The sequence below is a fragment of the Pristiophorus japonicus genome, chromosome 13 (assembly GCF_044704955.1).
Source record: "Pristiophorus japonicus isolate sPriJap1 chromosome 13, sPriJap1.hap1, whole genome shotgun sequence".
NCBI classification, from domain to species: Eukaryota; Metazoa; Chordata; class Chondrichthyes; family Pristiophoridae; genus Pristiophorus; species Pristiophorus japonicus.
In genome coordinates, this window is record NC_091989.1 from 78890193 (window position 1) to 78906527 (window position 16335).

The window sequence follows — 16335 nt, forward strand, 5'->3', positions numbered from 1 at the left end:
AGGATGTCACTGAGCAGCTGCAGCACATTCTGAGGGGGGAGGGTGAACAGCCAGAGGTGGTGGTCTATATCAGTATCAACGACATAGTTAGAAAGAATGATAAGGTCCTGCAGGCAGATTTTATGGGAAAGAGATTAAATAGCAGGACCTCAAAGGTAGTAATTTCCTGATTACTCCCGGTGCCACGAGCTAGTCAGTATAGAAATAGGAGGATAGAGCAGATGAATGCGTGGCTGGAGAGATGGTGCGGGAGGGAGGGCCTTAGATTCCTGGGACATTGGGACTGACTCTGGGGGAGGTGGGACTTGTACAGGCTGGATGGGTTGCACCTCAACAGAGCTGGGACTAATGTCCTTTTGGGTAGGGTGGTTTGCTAGTGCTGTTGAGAAGGGTTTAAACTAATTTGGCAGGAGGATGAGCACCAGGATGTAGCATTAGAAAGGAGAAACAAGGTGCACAAAGGATTGGGAGTAACAGATAGCACTAGAGTAAGAAAGAGTATGGTATTAGATGGGGTCAGACCAAGGTCTAAGATAGGTTTACAGTGCATGATTGTAAATGCATTAAACGTGGTAAATAACATTGCTGAGCTGCAGACACAAATAGTCAGATGGGAATATGATGTTGTGGCGATAACAGAGACCTGGCTCAAAAATGGGCAGGACTGGGTACTAAATATTCCTGGATACAAGGTGTTCAGGAAAGATAGGGAAGGAAAGAAAGGAGGTGGGGTGGCAGTATTGATTAAGGAGAATATTACAGTGCTGGAGAGAGAGGATGTCCTGGAGCGGTCAAGGACAGAATCTATTTGGTTAGAGTTAAGAAACAATAGAGATGACATTACACTGCTAGGTGTATTCTATAGGCCACCAACTAGTGGGAAGGATATAGGGGAGCACATTTGCAGGGAAATTAGAATGGTGCAAGAACAATAGAGTAATGATAATTGAGGGCTTCAACTATCCTAAAATAGCCTGGGATCGGAATAGAGTAAAGGGCAGAGAGGGGAAACATTTCTGAAGAGTGTTGAGGAGAACTTTCCTGATCAGTACGTTTCCGGTCCACAAAGACAGAGGCATTGCTGGGTCTGGTCCTGGGGAATGAGATGGGAATATTTCGGAAACAGTGATCATCATATCATAAGGTTTAGATTAGCTTTGGAAAAGGATAGGGAGCAATCTAGAGTAAAATTACTTAATTGGAGGAGGGCCAATTTCAGTGAGTTGAGAACGGTTCTGGCCCAGGTAAATTGGAATCAAAGATTGCCAGGAAAACTGTAATTGAACAATGGGCTGCCTTTGGAGGTGGTTCAGGTACAGTCGAGGTATATTCCCACATGGGGAAGAGGTAGGGCAACTAAAGCCAGAGCTCCCTGGATGATGAAAGAGATAGAGAGTAAGATGAAGCAGAAAAAAAGGGTGTATGACAGATGTCAGGTTGAGAATACAAGTGAGAGCCAGGCTGAATATAGAAGGTTCAGAGGGGAAGTGAAAAAGGAAATAAGAGGGGCAAAGTGAGAGTATGAGAATAGATTGGCAGCTAACATAAAAGGCAATCCAAAAGTCTTCTATAGGCATCTAAATAGTAAATGGGTAATTAAAGGTGGAGCCATTAGGGACCAAAAATGGAGACGTATGCATGCAGGCAGAGGGCATGGCTGATGTACTAAGGGCCCAAGTTTCCTTAAAGAAAAAAAATGGTGCTCACTTACCTGAATGACCGGTTTTTTTTGTCCCTCAGCGCTGAAAATAAAAACGCAGAGTTTTCTCACCACATGTGCACCCTCTGGCGCCAGCGCTACTTGATCTGAACTCGAAGGGCAGAGCCTCCAATGTGCGCTGAAACTGCACAGCGCATGCGTGGAAAAAAATTCACGGGCACCAAATCACACATGAGCACAAAAAAAAGTAACCATTTGCACATGTGCAGGAGAAAGTATTAAAAAAAAGCACGATTGGGGACTGTGTGGATCACCATTGAGAATCCATTGGTAGCAGAGGTGGATTCGCAGGTAGGAAATACAGCTTCGATCACGAGATGGATGCAATGGAAGTCAACAGAAAAGGCGAAAGGGCCAGGGACAGAGAAGGGGAAACTGCAAGGGTGAAGAGATTTCTCATGGAAAAATTGAGCCCAGGTACACTTAATTGAGAGTAAATGGTGAGTTCTTGAGAACAAGGGGAGCTTCCGTAAAATTAAGCTTACGCAAACGTTTAGGAGCAGGTCGCAGTCAAGTTTAATGAAATGTCCATGACCTGAGAACCGGTGCGCAGCTGCAAATGTTGCAGGATCTGGGACCAGCAATGACTGTAAGTAATACGATAAACTTACATTTATTTGGGCTTTTAAATATATGTATATTTATGCACTGCAATAACATCCGTAAATTAATCCATGTGCATGTGTGTGTTCAGAAGGACCCTTGCTTAAAAAATTCCATTTTCATCTTTGCAGAAGATGGTGTCACCGATCAACCGAGAATGGTCACAACTGGAGGAGGTCTGCCAAGTAGGCTGCAACTAACAGCCGTGGAGCAGAGGATGGCGTCTATGATTAAATGTCACAGGAGAAGACCAACAATCAACGCGGCAGTTAGGCCCAGTTTTCCATTTGAGGGTAAGCCTTGCAAATTGCAAGTCTGGGTTGGCTAAATGTTACATGTGCTTCCTATGCTGCTCCTTCCTCAATGCTGCTAACCAAGCATCTATCTTTTGTTTCGCAGAGGTTGAGCATCAGGAGGAGACAGAAGGTGCACCTGAAGTTGAAGGAGAAAATGTTCAAGAAAACGCCACGCCAGATATTTCAATTCAGGAGAATGATGGGCAGCAAAGAGTCATAGACGACGAGATGGTTACTCTGGATTTGGAAGTGCTGAATCCCTCGAGGATCTTACTGCAGTTGTACTGTACAGGTCCTTAGTGAGCCTCACCTGGAATATTGTGTTCAGTTTTGGTCTCCTAATCTGAGGAAGGAAGTTCTTGCTATTGAGGGATTGCAGCGAAGGTTCACCAGACTAATTCCAAGGATGGCTGGGCTGTCATATGAGGAGAGATTGGATCAACTGGGCCTTTATTCACTGGAGTTTAGAAGGATGAGAGGGGATCTCATAGAAACGTATAAGATTCTGACAGGACTGGACAGGTTAGATGTGGGAAGAATGTTCCCAATGTTGGGGATGTCCAGAACCAGGGGACATAGTCTTAGGATAAGGGGTAGGCCATTTAGGACTGAGATGAGGAGAAACTTCTTCACTCATTTGGAAAACTTTATTACGTATTTGGAAAACAAACTAAACACATACAAACATTTGAATAAATTAATCTATGGAATTCCCTGTCACAGAGAGTTGTTGATGCCAGTTCATTGAATATATTCAAGAGGGAGTTAGAAATGGCCCTTACGGCTAAAGGAATCAAGGGGTATGGAGAGAAAGCAGGAAAGGGGTACTGAGGGAATGGTCAGCCATGATCTTATTGAATGGCGGTGCAGGCTCGAAGGGCTGAATGGCCTACTCCTGCACCTATTTTCTCTGTTTCTATGTTTCTATGATTCCAGGCCCTTTCATGAGTGAATCAAGCGAGGACTTTTCTAGGTGTGACATCTGAGGCTGCGGGTACAAGTGTGTCGCAGCAAGCCACACTTGCGAGACATCTTGGAGGGCGAACTCCAGACCTGATGCAGAAACAGTGGATTCGGAGTGGTGAGAACATCCAACAATCTCGATTGCTCCTGGAAGCCTTTGGTGAGGTGAGGGCAGAGTTGGGAGGACTGTCATTATACGTGGAAAGACTTTTGGGACGGTTGAATGAGGTAGTATTGGCAATAGGGGGGTTCACCCATGCTGTCCTTAATGCGAGGAGCGCTTTCCACTCGGCACGAAAATCAATGGTTGATCCTGAGGCTGAGGTTGACTATGAAGAGGAACCTGGGCATTCCAAAATGACACATTTTGGCTCTGTCCCTGTTGCAGCCCAGCAGCAAGAAATGCCGTGTCGGAAAAGAAACAGATTACACCTGGGGGTATGGTGGAGGAGGGGGGGAGGGGGCGGGGGAAAGCAGAAGTCTGCAACTATGGGCATGCGAATGGGGTAGCGGCATCCACTGGGGCAGGATTGGCGCACAGCGCTAAGGAGGAAAATCGATGTCTTGTTTGTTTTTTGTTTGCTTTAGTTGATTGTTCTTTATAAAGTTTGCCACAGTTTTGAATAACATTTTTAAAGTTATGAAGGTTTAAAGATAAGTAATGTTAAGCTAATTACAACTGTGCTGTACAAATCTTTAATAAACATTTTAATTTTGAACTTTTAACCTGACTCCTGCACTTCATTTTTTAATGCTGCACTAATAAATATTGCAGGATAACTGGACTCAACATGTAAAATGGCCTCACCCCTTGCAATCTATTAGTTTAAATGGTACAGGGGCAGGTTCCAGTACTAAGATGTTCATGGATCCTGCCTTGTTCTGGGTTACTGATACATGTAACGAAGGACCATGGGGCATGTATTAGTGACCGTGAACAACTTAATATTATTGTCCACCTTAGCATTCCAACATTCCAAAACTCCACTAAAACATACATGATTTGTGGTGGGAATATTTAATAAACATAATGTAATGTCCACTAATGCACTCCAATACTCCATTAAAACATAAAAGATTTGTGGTGGAAATATTTAATATAAATTATGTATTTTCCACCTAAGCACTCCAATACTCCATAAAAACATAAAAGATTTGTAGTAGGATTATTTTTTTTAATTGAATGTAATGTTCCATCTTTATTAGAAATCACTGCTGCTTCCCTATGAGTCTGGAGTGCCTTGCATTGTCTTTTGTGTGCAGATCTTTAAAGTTATGAATATTTAAAGATAAATACGGACCACGTGGATGGAAGACCTTCGGCCGGGGGCTAGCAGCGGCTGCAGTCGACATCGAGGGGAATCGGGAGAAGGCTTTACTGAATGGTAAAAGAAAAAGATTCCGATTTGTCTGCTGCTTTTTCAAACTTGGAGATTTTAGAAGGTTTCCCTGCACTTCTTGGATGATTTTGGGCAGTGAGAACATCGGTGGAAAAAGGTAAAGATTTTTTATTTTTTTGCCAGCATTCATTTATCATTGCAGGAGCATCTGTATTGGTATGTTTATATTTATTTTTGATTTTATATCTGCATATAGTTAGTATTCGCTTTTTAAATTACCTTAAAGTTTATTTATAAGAGACAGGGACTCTCTTCGGCCGGGGATAGGAGCGGGCCAGTGCGGATTTCTCTAACTGTAGGTAAGGGTTATTCCTGCGGTGTTTCTAGGGTCTGTGCGCCGGTTTTAAAAATTTTGTTGGTGTGGAAAGTTGGCCTTATGCCCAGAAATGACGCGGAACCTTCTTTTACAGGTACATCAGCACCAGAATATAATGTGCCAAACATTCTGCCGCTGGTAGTAGATGCCGGTGCCCCGACATTGGGGACTCTTTCAACTGAGCTTCGGTGCCAAAAAATTCACTGGGCAAAATTGGGGCTTAAATGAGTACTTTGCATCTGTCTTCACCAAGGAAGTAGATGCTGCCAAAATCATGGCGAAAGAGGAGATAGTTGAGATATTGGATGGGATAGAATTGATAAAGAGGAGGTACTAGAAAGGTTGGTTATACTTAAGAGTAGTTAAGATACCAGGACCGATGGGATGCAACCTAGGATGCTGAGGGAAGTAAAGGTGCAAATTGCGGAGATACTGGCCATAATCTTCCAATCCGCCTTCGATACAGGATTGTAAAGTCCTGTCCCCTCAGTACAGATTCACACGAGGCATGTAGTGAAGTCAAGGTCACTCTGGACTTGCACCTTTATTTTCCAGCTCTGGAATGCTGCACTTGCCTGAGACCTGTCCTTATATACCTGTCTCTTGCGAGTGTACCCCCTGGTGGTAAGGTATGCTGGTGGTTACAGGTCATATCTTATTACAGTCATGTCTAGCATGTTGGGATACAGTTATATATAATAATGTAAGATACATGACATCACCCTCCCCCAAGGTCTTATTGACTTTATAAGTTCAGTCTCTCAGGTGGTCTACGCTTTCGCGTGGAGCATTTGAGTTGTGGTTCAGTTGTTTGCCTTGGTGTCTGTTTTTCTTTGGGTGTGGTTGCTGTATCTCGCCTGGGCTGTCTGTTTCGATTGGTGTGATTGTTGTTGACTCGCCTGGGCTGTCTATTGGGATTGCCCTTTCCTCAGGTTGTTCCCTCTGTCTGTCCACCAGGTGTGGTGTGAGTTGCACTTGTAGTCTGCCTCTGGTTCCGCAGTGCTGTTGGTAAATCTGCTTTTGACTTGGTCTACATGCCTTCGGCAGGTTTTGCCATTGTCCATTTGTACTACCAGTAGCCTGTTTCCTTCCTTGCCCGTTACTGTCCCTGCAAGCCATTTGGGACCTCTGCCATAGTTTAGTACAAACACTTTGTCCCCTATCTCATTCCATCTCCCCCTCGAATTTCTGTCATGGTACTCAGTCAGCTTACGGCGCTTTGCCTCAATGATTTTGTGCATGTCTGGGAGGATTAATGAGAGCTTTGTTTTTAAAGTCCTCTTCATCAACAGTTGCGCGGGGGGGGATCCTAGTCAGTGAGTGCGGACGAGATCTGTATGCCAACAGCAGTCGCGACAGGGGACCCTGCAGCGTGGGACCTTGGATTTTAAGCATGCCTTGTTTAATGATTTGCACTGCTCTCTCCGCCTGGCCATTGGAGGCCGGCTTGAACAGTGCCGTCTTGACGTGATTTATGCCGTGGTCACTTATAAAGTCTTGGGAATTCTGCGCTGGTGAAGCACGGACCATTGTCACTGACCAATATGTCAGGGATTCCGTGTATTGCAAACATGGTTGTGAGGCTCGACACAATGGTGGAGGTTGTGCTTGAGTTTAAAATGGTGCATTCGATCCACTTTGAAAATGCATCTACAACTACAAGGAACATTTTGCCCATGAATGGGCCCGCATAGTCTACGTGCACCCGCGACCACGGTCTGGTAGGCCAGGGCCAGGGGCTCAGTGGAGCCACCCTGGGGGCATTGCTGAGTTGGGCACAAATGGTGCACCTTCGGACGCAGAGTTCCAAGTCCACGTCAATACCAGGCCACCAGACGTGGGATCTGGCTATGGTCTTCATGAGAACGATCCCCGGGTGCTCGTGGTGGAGCTCCCGGACAAATGCCTCTCTGCCTCGCAGAGGCATGACTACTCGGCTGCCCCACATCAGGCAGTCTGCTTGTAGTGATAGCTCATGCATGTGCCTGTGAAAGGGTTTTAATTCCTCGGGGCAGGCATCGCGAGCCTCTGCCCAGTCACCGGTTAGGACACATCTTTTTACTAAGGATAACGTGGGGTCGCTGGCCGTCCAGGCTCTGATTTGGCGAGCCATCATGGGCGAACCTGTGGACTCAAAGGCATTGATTGCCATGACTATCTCGCAGTTCTGTTCGTCAGACCCTTCCGTGATCGCCAGGGGTAGCCTGCTGAGCGCGTCGGCACAGTTGTCTGTGCCTGGTCTATGCCTTATGGTATAGTCCTAGGACCCAAGCATGAGTGCCCACCGTTGAATTCCCGCCGAGGCGTTGGCGTTTATTGCCTTGCCCTCGGATAGGAGGGATGTGAGGGGCTTGTGGTCGGTTTCTAACGTGAACTTGGCCCCGAAAAGATATTGGTGCATCTTTTTGACACCGTACACGCACGCGAGCGCCTCCTTCTCTACCATTCCGTACCCGCGCTCCGCCCGCGAAAGTGACCTGGAGGCATAAGCTATGGGTTGTAATTTGCCCGCACTATTGCCTACAGCTAGGCCCACACACCACTGAAGCACCCCTCCCCCATTGCCTAGCCTGGGATAGCTGGAGCTACCAGGCTGAAGAAACTCAATCACCCTATTTAAACATCATTAGGAGTGTGTGCCTGGTGGCTCGAGCTGCCCCAGGTGAAGACATCTTCTCCCCCCACCTGAAGACCAATCCAAAGACTGTGTTTTTTGTGTTTTGCCATCTGGGGAGTGCACCCACCCACAGCTGCGAGGGGAGACCTGCCCTCGCAGTTCCCCCCCCCTTCCCAACCCCCTCTCTCTTTCTCTGTTACTCTGTTTCTCCCCTCTCTCTCTGAGGCCCCTTTCTCCTAATTTAAAAAAAAAAACAATTAAGACAACTGAGCAGAGGGAGCAAGGCCCCTCCCCAATTGCCAACTAGGGGAGAGGTGCCTCGTTAAGGGCTCCTCTGCTCAGTTAATATACGAGGCCAATAAAGACCATTAAGGCCTGTGACTTTGGGGTGAGTGTAGCCCTTAAAGGGACCCCGTGATGGCGACCCCATCCACGCCGGTGGCAGGGCCAGCAAGGACATATGCGCAGGTGGGAACCGCTTCCACGGCACCTCCTGCGCCACCCGCTGCCCTGCCACCATTCAGATTAATCACCAAAAAACACGGGGTCAAAAGCTACACTCACCCCACAATGACCATCGAGGAGTGCGTGCGGGCGATGGCTGGGGTAGTCGGCCCCTCGGCCATTGTCGCAGCCTCCAAGATGTCTGGGAAGGCCGTGTTCTTCCTGGGGTCGGAGCGGGCGGTGTCCCTGGCCCTTGAAAAGGGGCTCACGGTGGGCGGGACGTTCCTGCCGGTGGACCCTCTCGAGGCCACCGCGCAGAGGGTCATCGTGTCAAACGTCCCGCCCTTTGTTTCCGCTGAGCTCCTCCTCCCTCACCTACACCAACTGGGGGAGGTAAGGTCGGGGATCAACCCCATACCGCTCGGCCTCAGGGAGAACAGCCTGCGCCACGTGTTCTCCTTCCGCTGCCAGCTCTTTGTCCGGCTGGCGCGGGAGGACATGACGGAAGGGCACTTTAATGTGGTGCACGAGGGGACTGCCTACCGCGTCTTCTGGACGTCGGACGGCGTGCGGTGCCATGCCTGCAGAGAGGTGGGGCACATTCGCAAGAACTGCCCCGCGTCCAAGGCCGCCAAACCACCGAAGGCGGCCAAGGCTGGCGCCGCCGCCACCCCCCCCTAGTTGCGTCCGCGTGCCGGGAGCCATAGGTGCGCGGGCATCGTCGGAGGCCTTTGTTTTCGGGGCCTCCGGCGGGGGGGAGGGAGAGCGTCCGAATGGAAGGAAGGCGCGGGACAAGGCAAAATATCCAGAGGCGGGTCCCCTCGGTGCGCCAGACAATTTGTTTACCGCGCTCGGCCCAACCCAGTCACCGGCGAGTGCGGGGTGCCCCGAGCCCGTGCCCGAGCCCTTGAACAACACCACAGAGGGGCCCGGGTGCGGGCAAGAAAAGGAAAAGGGGGGGGGCGGAGCGGGAGGCCTCGGCAGACATGGAGGTCTCCCTGCCTCCGCGCGCCCCCAGGAACAAAAGGAGGCGCGGCTCCGATGAGGCGGAGGGGGAACAACATCCCTCCGCGGAGGAGTCGGTGCCCGCCGCGTGTCCCGCGTCCCCAACCAGCGCCCCCAAGCTGCGCTGTAGGCGAGAGGAGTCTGTCCCCGGGGAGGGTGAGACAGTCGAGGCTGCCCAGCCTCTGCCTCCCGGGGATGGCGTGGAAGATCTGCCTGTCGTGGGGGGCGTGGGGATCGCGGAGGAATGCATTGCCGCCGGGCCGGGCGTCCTGGGGACTGAGGCGGGCGGGGCCGAAAAGGCCGAACCTGAGCCCGCCCAGCCAATACCCAACTTCCCCCGGGAGTCGCTCGACCCGGCAGAAAATGAAACATATGTCTATTATGACACTGTAGATGCTGGGCCGGGGGGTGGCAGCGGGGAGGGGGAGGAACACCCTCTTGCTGTGGAGCTGGAGCACTTGGAGAGCCTGGGGATTTCCTATGGCCGGGTCTCTCCTTGTTCCCCGGTTCCTGGGGCGGAGGGGGAACCCCTTCCGCTGTCATTTCCCGACCCAGCACCATTTTTAAAAGAGCCCAGTGGGGACTCCTCTGCCGACGATCCTGGGGGTGGGATCGGGGCAGAGCCAGGGCCGGTTGGAGCGGCCGGGTCATTTGCCGTACCTTGTGCGGTCGATGGGCTGGCTGCTGGCGGCCACCTCCCGGAGGAGGACGGGGACTCGGTGGGGGACGCGGGTGAAGACCTAGAGACCACCGCCAGCGAGGCGGTGGATCTGCTCGCGGCCGCCGCCGAGACCATCCTCATTCCTGCAAAGGAACTCCGGGACTTTTTGGCCCAGAGCCGGGGTCACTGCAACCAAGCCCGACTGGCCCTGGAAAAATGGTCCGAGCCAGAGCTGATCAAGGGGTCCGTCCGCGCCGCCGTTAAAACCTTGGCCGCGGGCGGGCCCTTGACAAAGGCGCAACACCTTGAGCTGCGCGAGCTCGAGGGACTCCTCGCTGGGCTGCGGAGGGAGCGGAGTTCAACAAAAGACTCCGCTCCCTCCCCCACAATAGGTTAAGGTAGAGGTTGCACTATGCTTTTGCCATGAAGATAACCATAGCCAGCCTCAACATCAACGGCGGCAGAGGGGCACGCCGTAGATTTGACAACTTTTCGCTCCTGCGGGAGGGGAAATATGCGGTGTGCTTCCTGCAAGAAACCCACACCGTTCCAGGAGACGAAGCCACGTGGCTCCTGGAATGGCAAGGAGAGGTCCGCATGAGCCACCTCACCGCCATTTCTAGTGGGGTGGCCATCTTGCTGGGCCCGCATTTTCAGCCGGAGATCTTGGGGGTCGAGGAGCCCGTGCCAGGCCGCTTGCTGCACGTAACGGTTCACCTGGGGGACGTGCCGCTCCATCTCGTGAACGTGTACGCCCCTCAGCCCGGCCCGCAGCAAACGCGCTTCTTTGAAGAGGTGTCCGCTCTTCTTGGCTCCGTCGACGTCGGCGACTGCATTGTCCTCGGGGAGGATTTTAACTGCACCCTCGAGGTGAGGGACCGCTCCGGTGCCCCGCAGTGCATGACGGCGATGGAGAAGTTGAGGGACCTGGTCGGGTCCTTCGACTTGGTGGACGTCTGGCGAAATCTCCACCCCGACTCCAGCGCCTTTACTTGGGTGAGGCCTGGAGTTGGATGGTCTAGAGTTGACCGCCTTTACGTGTCTCGGGCATACGTTTCCTGCGTCCCGGCGGCCTCCATGCGGCCGGTGCCGTGTTCGGACCACCACCTGGTGTGGGCGGAGCTCGCTTCGCTCCGCGCGAGGACGGGGTCCGCGCACTGGCACTTTAACAACCGGCTGCTGGAGGACGTGCGGTTCCAGGACTCGTTCCGTCGATTCTGGTCCGACTGGAGAAGGAAGCAGGGGGGCTTCCCCTCCTTGAGGCTATGGTGGGACGTGGGCAAGGCTCACGTCCGCGTCTTCTGTCAAGAGTACGCGAGGGGGTCGACCAAGAGGCGGGCGGCCAGAGTCGGGCACCTAGAAAAAGACGTGCTCGACCTGGAAGCCCGTCTCGGTCAAGTCGTCCAGGACCCGGCCCTGCGGACGGTGTACGAAGCGAAGAAGGCCGCGCTGAAGGACCTGCAGCTCGTCGGGTCCCGAGGCGCGTTCGTGAGGTCGCGGATCCGGTTCCTGCGGGATCTGGACCGCGGCTCCCCCTTCTTCTACTCGCTGGAAAAAAGGCAGAGTGTCCGTAAGCAGCTCTTGACGCTGCTGGCCGACGACGGCTCTCTCGTCTCGGATCCGGAGGGCGTCAACAACAGGGCCCGTGAATATTACGGGGCTCTGTTCTCTCCGGATCCGTCCAGCAAGGAAGCGCGTAGAGTTTTGTGGGAGGACCTGCCGAAGGTCAGCCCGGAGGGCGCCGAAAATCTGGAATCTCCGCTAAGCCTGGCGGAGCTGACCGGTGCCCTCGACTGGCTCTCGAGGGGAAAATCCCCGGGGCTGGACGGGCTGACCGTGGAGTTCCACAGGGCGTTCTGGGACGTCCTGGGGAGCGACTACGCGCGGGTCCTGGGGGAAAGTCTGGCGACCGGGGAGATGCCCCTCTCTTGGCGCAGGGCAGTCATCGTCCTGCTGCCTAAGAAGGGCGATCTCCGCCTCCTTAAGAACTGGCGCCCGGTCTCCCTCCTCAGCACGGACTACAAAATCTTCGCCAGGGCGATGTCTGCTCGCCTTGGTGCCGTGCTGGACCACATGATCCACCCCGACCAGTCCTACACGGTCCCGGGCCGGACAATCCACGATAACATCCATCTGGTCCGGGACCTCATCCATTGTTCCCAGGAGGCTGGTCTGTCGTCGCCTTCCTATCCCTCGACCAAGAGAAGGCGTTCGACAGGGTGGATCACGACTATCTGCTCGGAACTCTGCGCGCTTTCGGGTTCGGGACGCATTTCGTCGCCCGGATCCGACTTTTGTACGCCGCCGCGGAGTGTCTGATTAAGGTTAACGGGTCCTTGACGGCGCCCCTTCGCTTTAGGAGAGGGGTGCGCCAGGGATGCTCCATGTCCGGCCAGTTATACGCCGTTTGCGTGGAGCCTTTCCTGCGCCTCTTGCGGACGAGGTTGACGGGACTGGCTCTGCAATGGCCGGGCGTGGAGGTCGTCCTCTCGGCTTATGCCGATGACGTGCTCCTCGCGGTAGAGGATCCCGCTGACCTGCGGAGGATGCGTGAGTGCCAGGAGATTTACTCGGCCGCGTCCTCCGCCAGGATCAACTGGGAGAAATGTTCCGGACTCCTGGTGGGTCAGTGGCGGGTGGACTCCCTGCCGGAGGAGCTCAGGCCTTTTGCCTGGAGCACGACCCATCTCCTCTATCTGGGAGTCTACCTTAGCCCCGACGAGGGAGCCTGGCCGGCGAACTGGCAGGAGCTGGAGGCCAAGGTCGCCGCTCGCCTAGGGCGCTGGACAGGACTGCTCCGAGTGCTGTCCTACAGGGGTCGAGCGCTAGTCATAAACCAGCTGGTGGCCGCAATGTTGTGGTACCGGCTGGTCACTTTGACCCCTCCCCCTGCGTTTGTCGCCAAGATACAGAAGAAGCTGGTGGACTTCTTCTGGAACAACAGGAAGCACTGGGTCTCTGCCGCGGTCTTCAGTCTCTCGCTTGAGGAGGGCGGTCAGTCGTTGGTGTGCGTCAGCGCCCAGCTCGCGACTTTCCGTCTTCAGACCCTGCAGAGATACCTTTACGTCGAGCCCCCTCCTAGGTGGTGCGCTCTGGCGACGTATTTCTTCCGCCAGCAGCGCAACCTCAATTATGACACGCAGCTCCTGTTTGTGAACTTGGGGGGTGCCAGGACCGCTCTCCGGGAGCTGCCTGTCTTTTACAGGGAACTCATCAGGGTCTGGAACAAAGTCTCCACCAAGCGCAGCTCTCCGCCGGCTGGAGTGGCGGCCGTCCTGCAGGAACCGCTGCTCGGGAATCCGTACATCCACGGCCGAGGTTTTATGTGGCGGTCGGAAGAGAGGGCTGTGGCTGGTGAGGTGACCAGGGTCAGGGACCTGCTCGATGGCGGAGGAGCGGGCTGGATGGCGCCAGATACGGTGACGCGGCGCCTAAATTCTGCCAATGTCCGCCACGCGGCCGACGCCATCGAGTCGCTAAAAAGAGCTCTGGGCCCCGACTCCGTTAGGTGCATCGAGGAGGCTCAAGCACGTGGGGAGATCCCGTCCGAACTGACCCCCGTCCGGACGGAATTCCTCATCGGCGCCAAACCCCGGAACCTCCCTCGGGGGCCGGCGTCTCACAACTTGAGCCGGCTCGGGGAAATCCCCTCCGTGCCTTTCAGTTCCGCGCGGAGGGGTTTCCTGTACGGGCTGCTCCTGCACACTCTCAACTTTGCTATCCTCGCCTGCCGTCCGGACACGCCATGGCGTACCATCTTGCTGTCCGGAGGAGGCGGGGGTCCCCGACGGGGGGCACTCTACGCAGGGGTCCTCCCACTATTTGTCGGGGACTTGGCCTGGAGGGTGGTGCACGGAGCAGTGCCGTGCAATAAATTTTTAAGCCGGTTCACGGGCTCCCAGGCCGCCTGCAATTTCTGCGGTCTGGAAGAGTCCGTGTTCCATGTTTTTATTGAGTGCACGAGGTTGCAGCCCCTGTTCTGTTCTTTAAAGGGGCTGCTCCTGAAATTCTGGCTGCACTTCAGTCCCACACTCCTGATCTTCGGGCACCCTGTGCGGAGGGGAGCGGGTAGGTCCGAGGGCCTCCTCGTAGGACTGCTCCTGGGCACGGCCAAGGGGGCCATCAGCCGGTCCAGGCAGCGGGCGGTCGAGGGGGCCGTTCAGCCAGACTGCCTGCCTCTCTTCCGCGCATACATCCGGTCCAGTTTGTCCCTGGAAATGGAGCACGCGGTGTCCACCGGTACGCTCGCGGCCTTCCGCGAGAGGTGGGCACCGGAGGGACTGGAGTGCATCATCACGCCCGGCAACCAAATTTTAATTTGATTTTATGTTTTTAAGTTAATTTGTTTTAATTGCCGGCGCTTTTAGTGTCCCCCTCCCCTTTTATAGGGGCCACTTGGAGAAAAAATATGTTTTTTGTGCCCAAAAAAGAGCCCAAAAAAAATACCACAAAAAAATAATTGGGCTTGTAAATGTTTGGTGTTTCCCCCAGATTGGGGGGGGCACGGTTTAATGTTTTTTGTTTACTCCCAAAAAGAATTTCATGCCCAAGGGCCAATGGTAGAGCTTTGGAGGCGTGGCCTAATCACTTGGAGCCTGGAGCAGTGAGGGAAGGAGCTTTGAGAGCCCTGAGACCAGCCCAGGAAGAGGAGGAAGGAAGGGGCTTCATTACAATCCATCTCAAGTGAGAGGAGGAGAACAGAGGACTGCAACAACTTGATTATTCCTACAAAGAGTTGGAGAGAGGGGGAAAAAAAAGAACAACTTCCCAGTGTGGAAGGAGGGAAAGACTTCTTAAACCAGAGGTGGGTGTGTTTTGGTGCATTCCCCAAAAAGACTTTGTTGTGTTGGTGGGGGGAGGAAAGAAGACCAATCGAGGGCCGGAACATCGTGGGGGGTGTGTGTGTGTGGAAGTGTGTGTGGGGGTCTTGCCTAGAGCTAGGCCCCACACACCACTGAAGCACCCCTCCCCCACTGCCTAGCCTGGGACAGCTGGAGCTACTAGGCTGAAGAAACTCAATTACCCTAATTAACATGGTTGGGAGTGTGCACCTGTGTGGCTCCAGCTGCCCCAGGCGAAGACATCTTCTCCCCCCACCCGAAGACCACCCCAAAGACTGTTTTGTTTGCCATCTGGGGAGTGCACCCACCCATTGCTGTGAGGGGAGACCTGCCCTCGCAGTTTCCCTCTTTCCCACCCCCCCTCACTCTTTCTCTCTTTCTCTGTCTCTCCCCTCTCTCTCTGAGAGCCCTTCCTCCCAATTGATTGAAAAAAGAAACAAAAAAAAACAATTAAGACAACTGAGCAGAGGGAGCAAGGCCCCTCCCCAATTGCCAACTAGGGGAGAGGAGTGAATCTTTCAGAGCTTCCTCTGTTAAATATTTAAACGAGGCCACTTAAGACCATTGAGGCCTGTGACTTTGGGGTGGGTGTGGCCCTTAAAGGGACCCCGTGATGGCGACTCCATCCACGCCGGTGGCAGGGTCAGCAAAGACATATGCGCAGGCGGCGTCGACATCCACGGCACGTCCTGCGCCTCCTGCTGCCCTGCCACCTTTCAGATTGATTACGAAAAAACACGGGGTCAAGAGCTACACTCACCCCACAATGAGCATTGAGGAGTGCGTGCGGGCGATGGCTGGGATAGTCGGCCCCTCGGCCATTGTCGCAGCCTCCAAGATGTCTGGGAAGGCCGTGTTCTTCCTGGGGTCGGAGCGGGCGGTGTCCCTGGCCCTCGAAAAGGGGCTCACGGTGGGCAGGACGTTCCTGCCGGTGGACACTCTCGAGGCCACCGCGCAGAGGGTCATCATTTCAAACGTCCCGCCCTTTGTTCCCGCTGAGCTCCTCCTCCCTCACCTACACCAACTGGGGGAGGTAAGGTCGGGGATCAACCCCATACCGCTCGGCCTCAGGGAGAACAGCCTGCGCCATGTGTTCTCCTTCCGCCGCCAGCTCTTTGTCCGGCTGGTGCGGGAGGAGACGACGGAGGGCTATTTTAATGTGGGGACTGTCTACCGCGTCTTCTGGACGTCGGACAGCGTGCGGTGCCATGCCTGTAGGGAGGTGGGGCACGTTCGTAAGAACTGCCCCGCCTCCAAGACCGCCAAACCACCGAGGGCGGCCAAGGCTGGCGCCGCCGCCACCCCTCCCCCTGGTTGCGTCCGCATGCCGGGAGCCGTAGGTGCGCAGGCAACGTCGGAGGCCTTTGTTTTCACGGCCTCCGGCGGGGGGGAGGGAGAGCGTCCGACCGGAAAGAAGGCGCGGAAGAAGGCGAAACATCTAGAGGCGGGTCCCCTCGGTGCGCCAAACA

The 16335-nt window shown here is 53.9% G+C and overlaps 1 protein-coding gene across 3 annotated transcripts in view; it reads right to left on the bottom strand.

The window, feature by feature from the left end:
• Positions 1-16335, bottom strand: part of LOC139278668 (uncharacterized) — an 81865-nt gene that overhangs the window by 36706 nt on the left and 28824 nt on the right. The window lies entirely within an intron of this gene.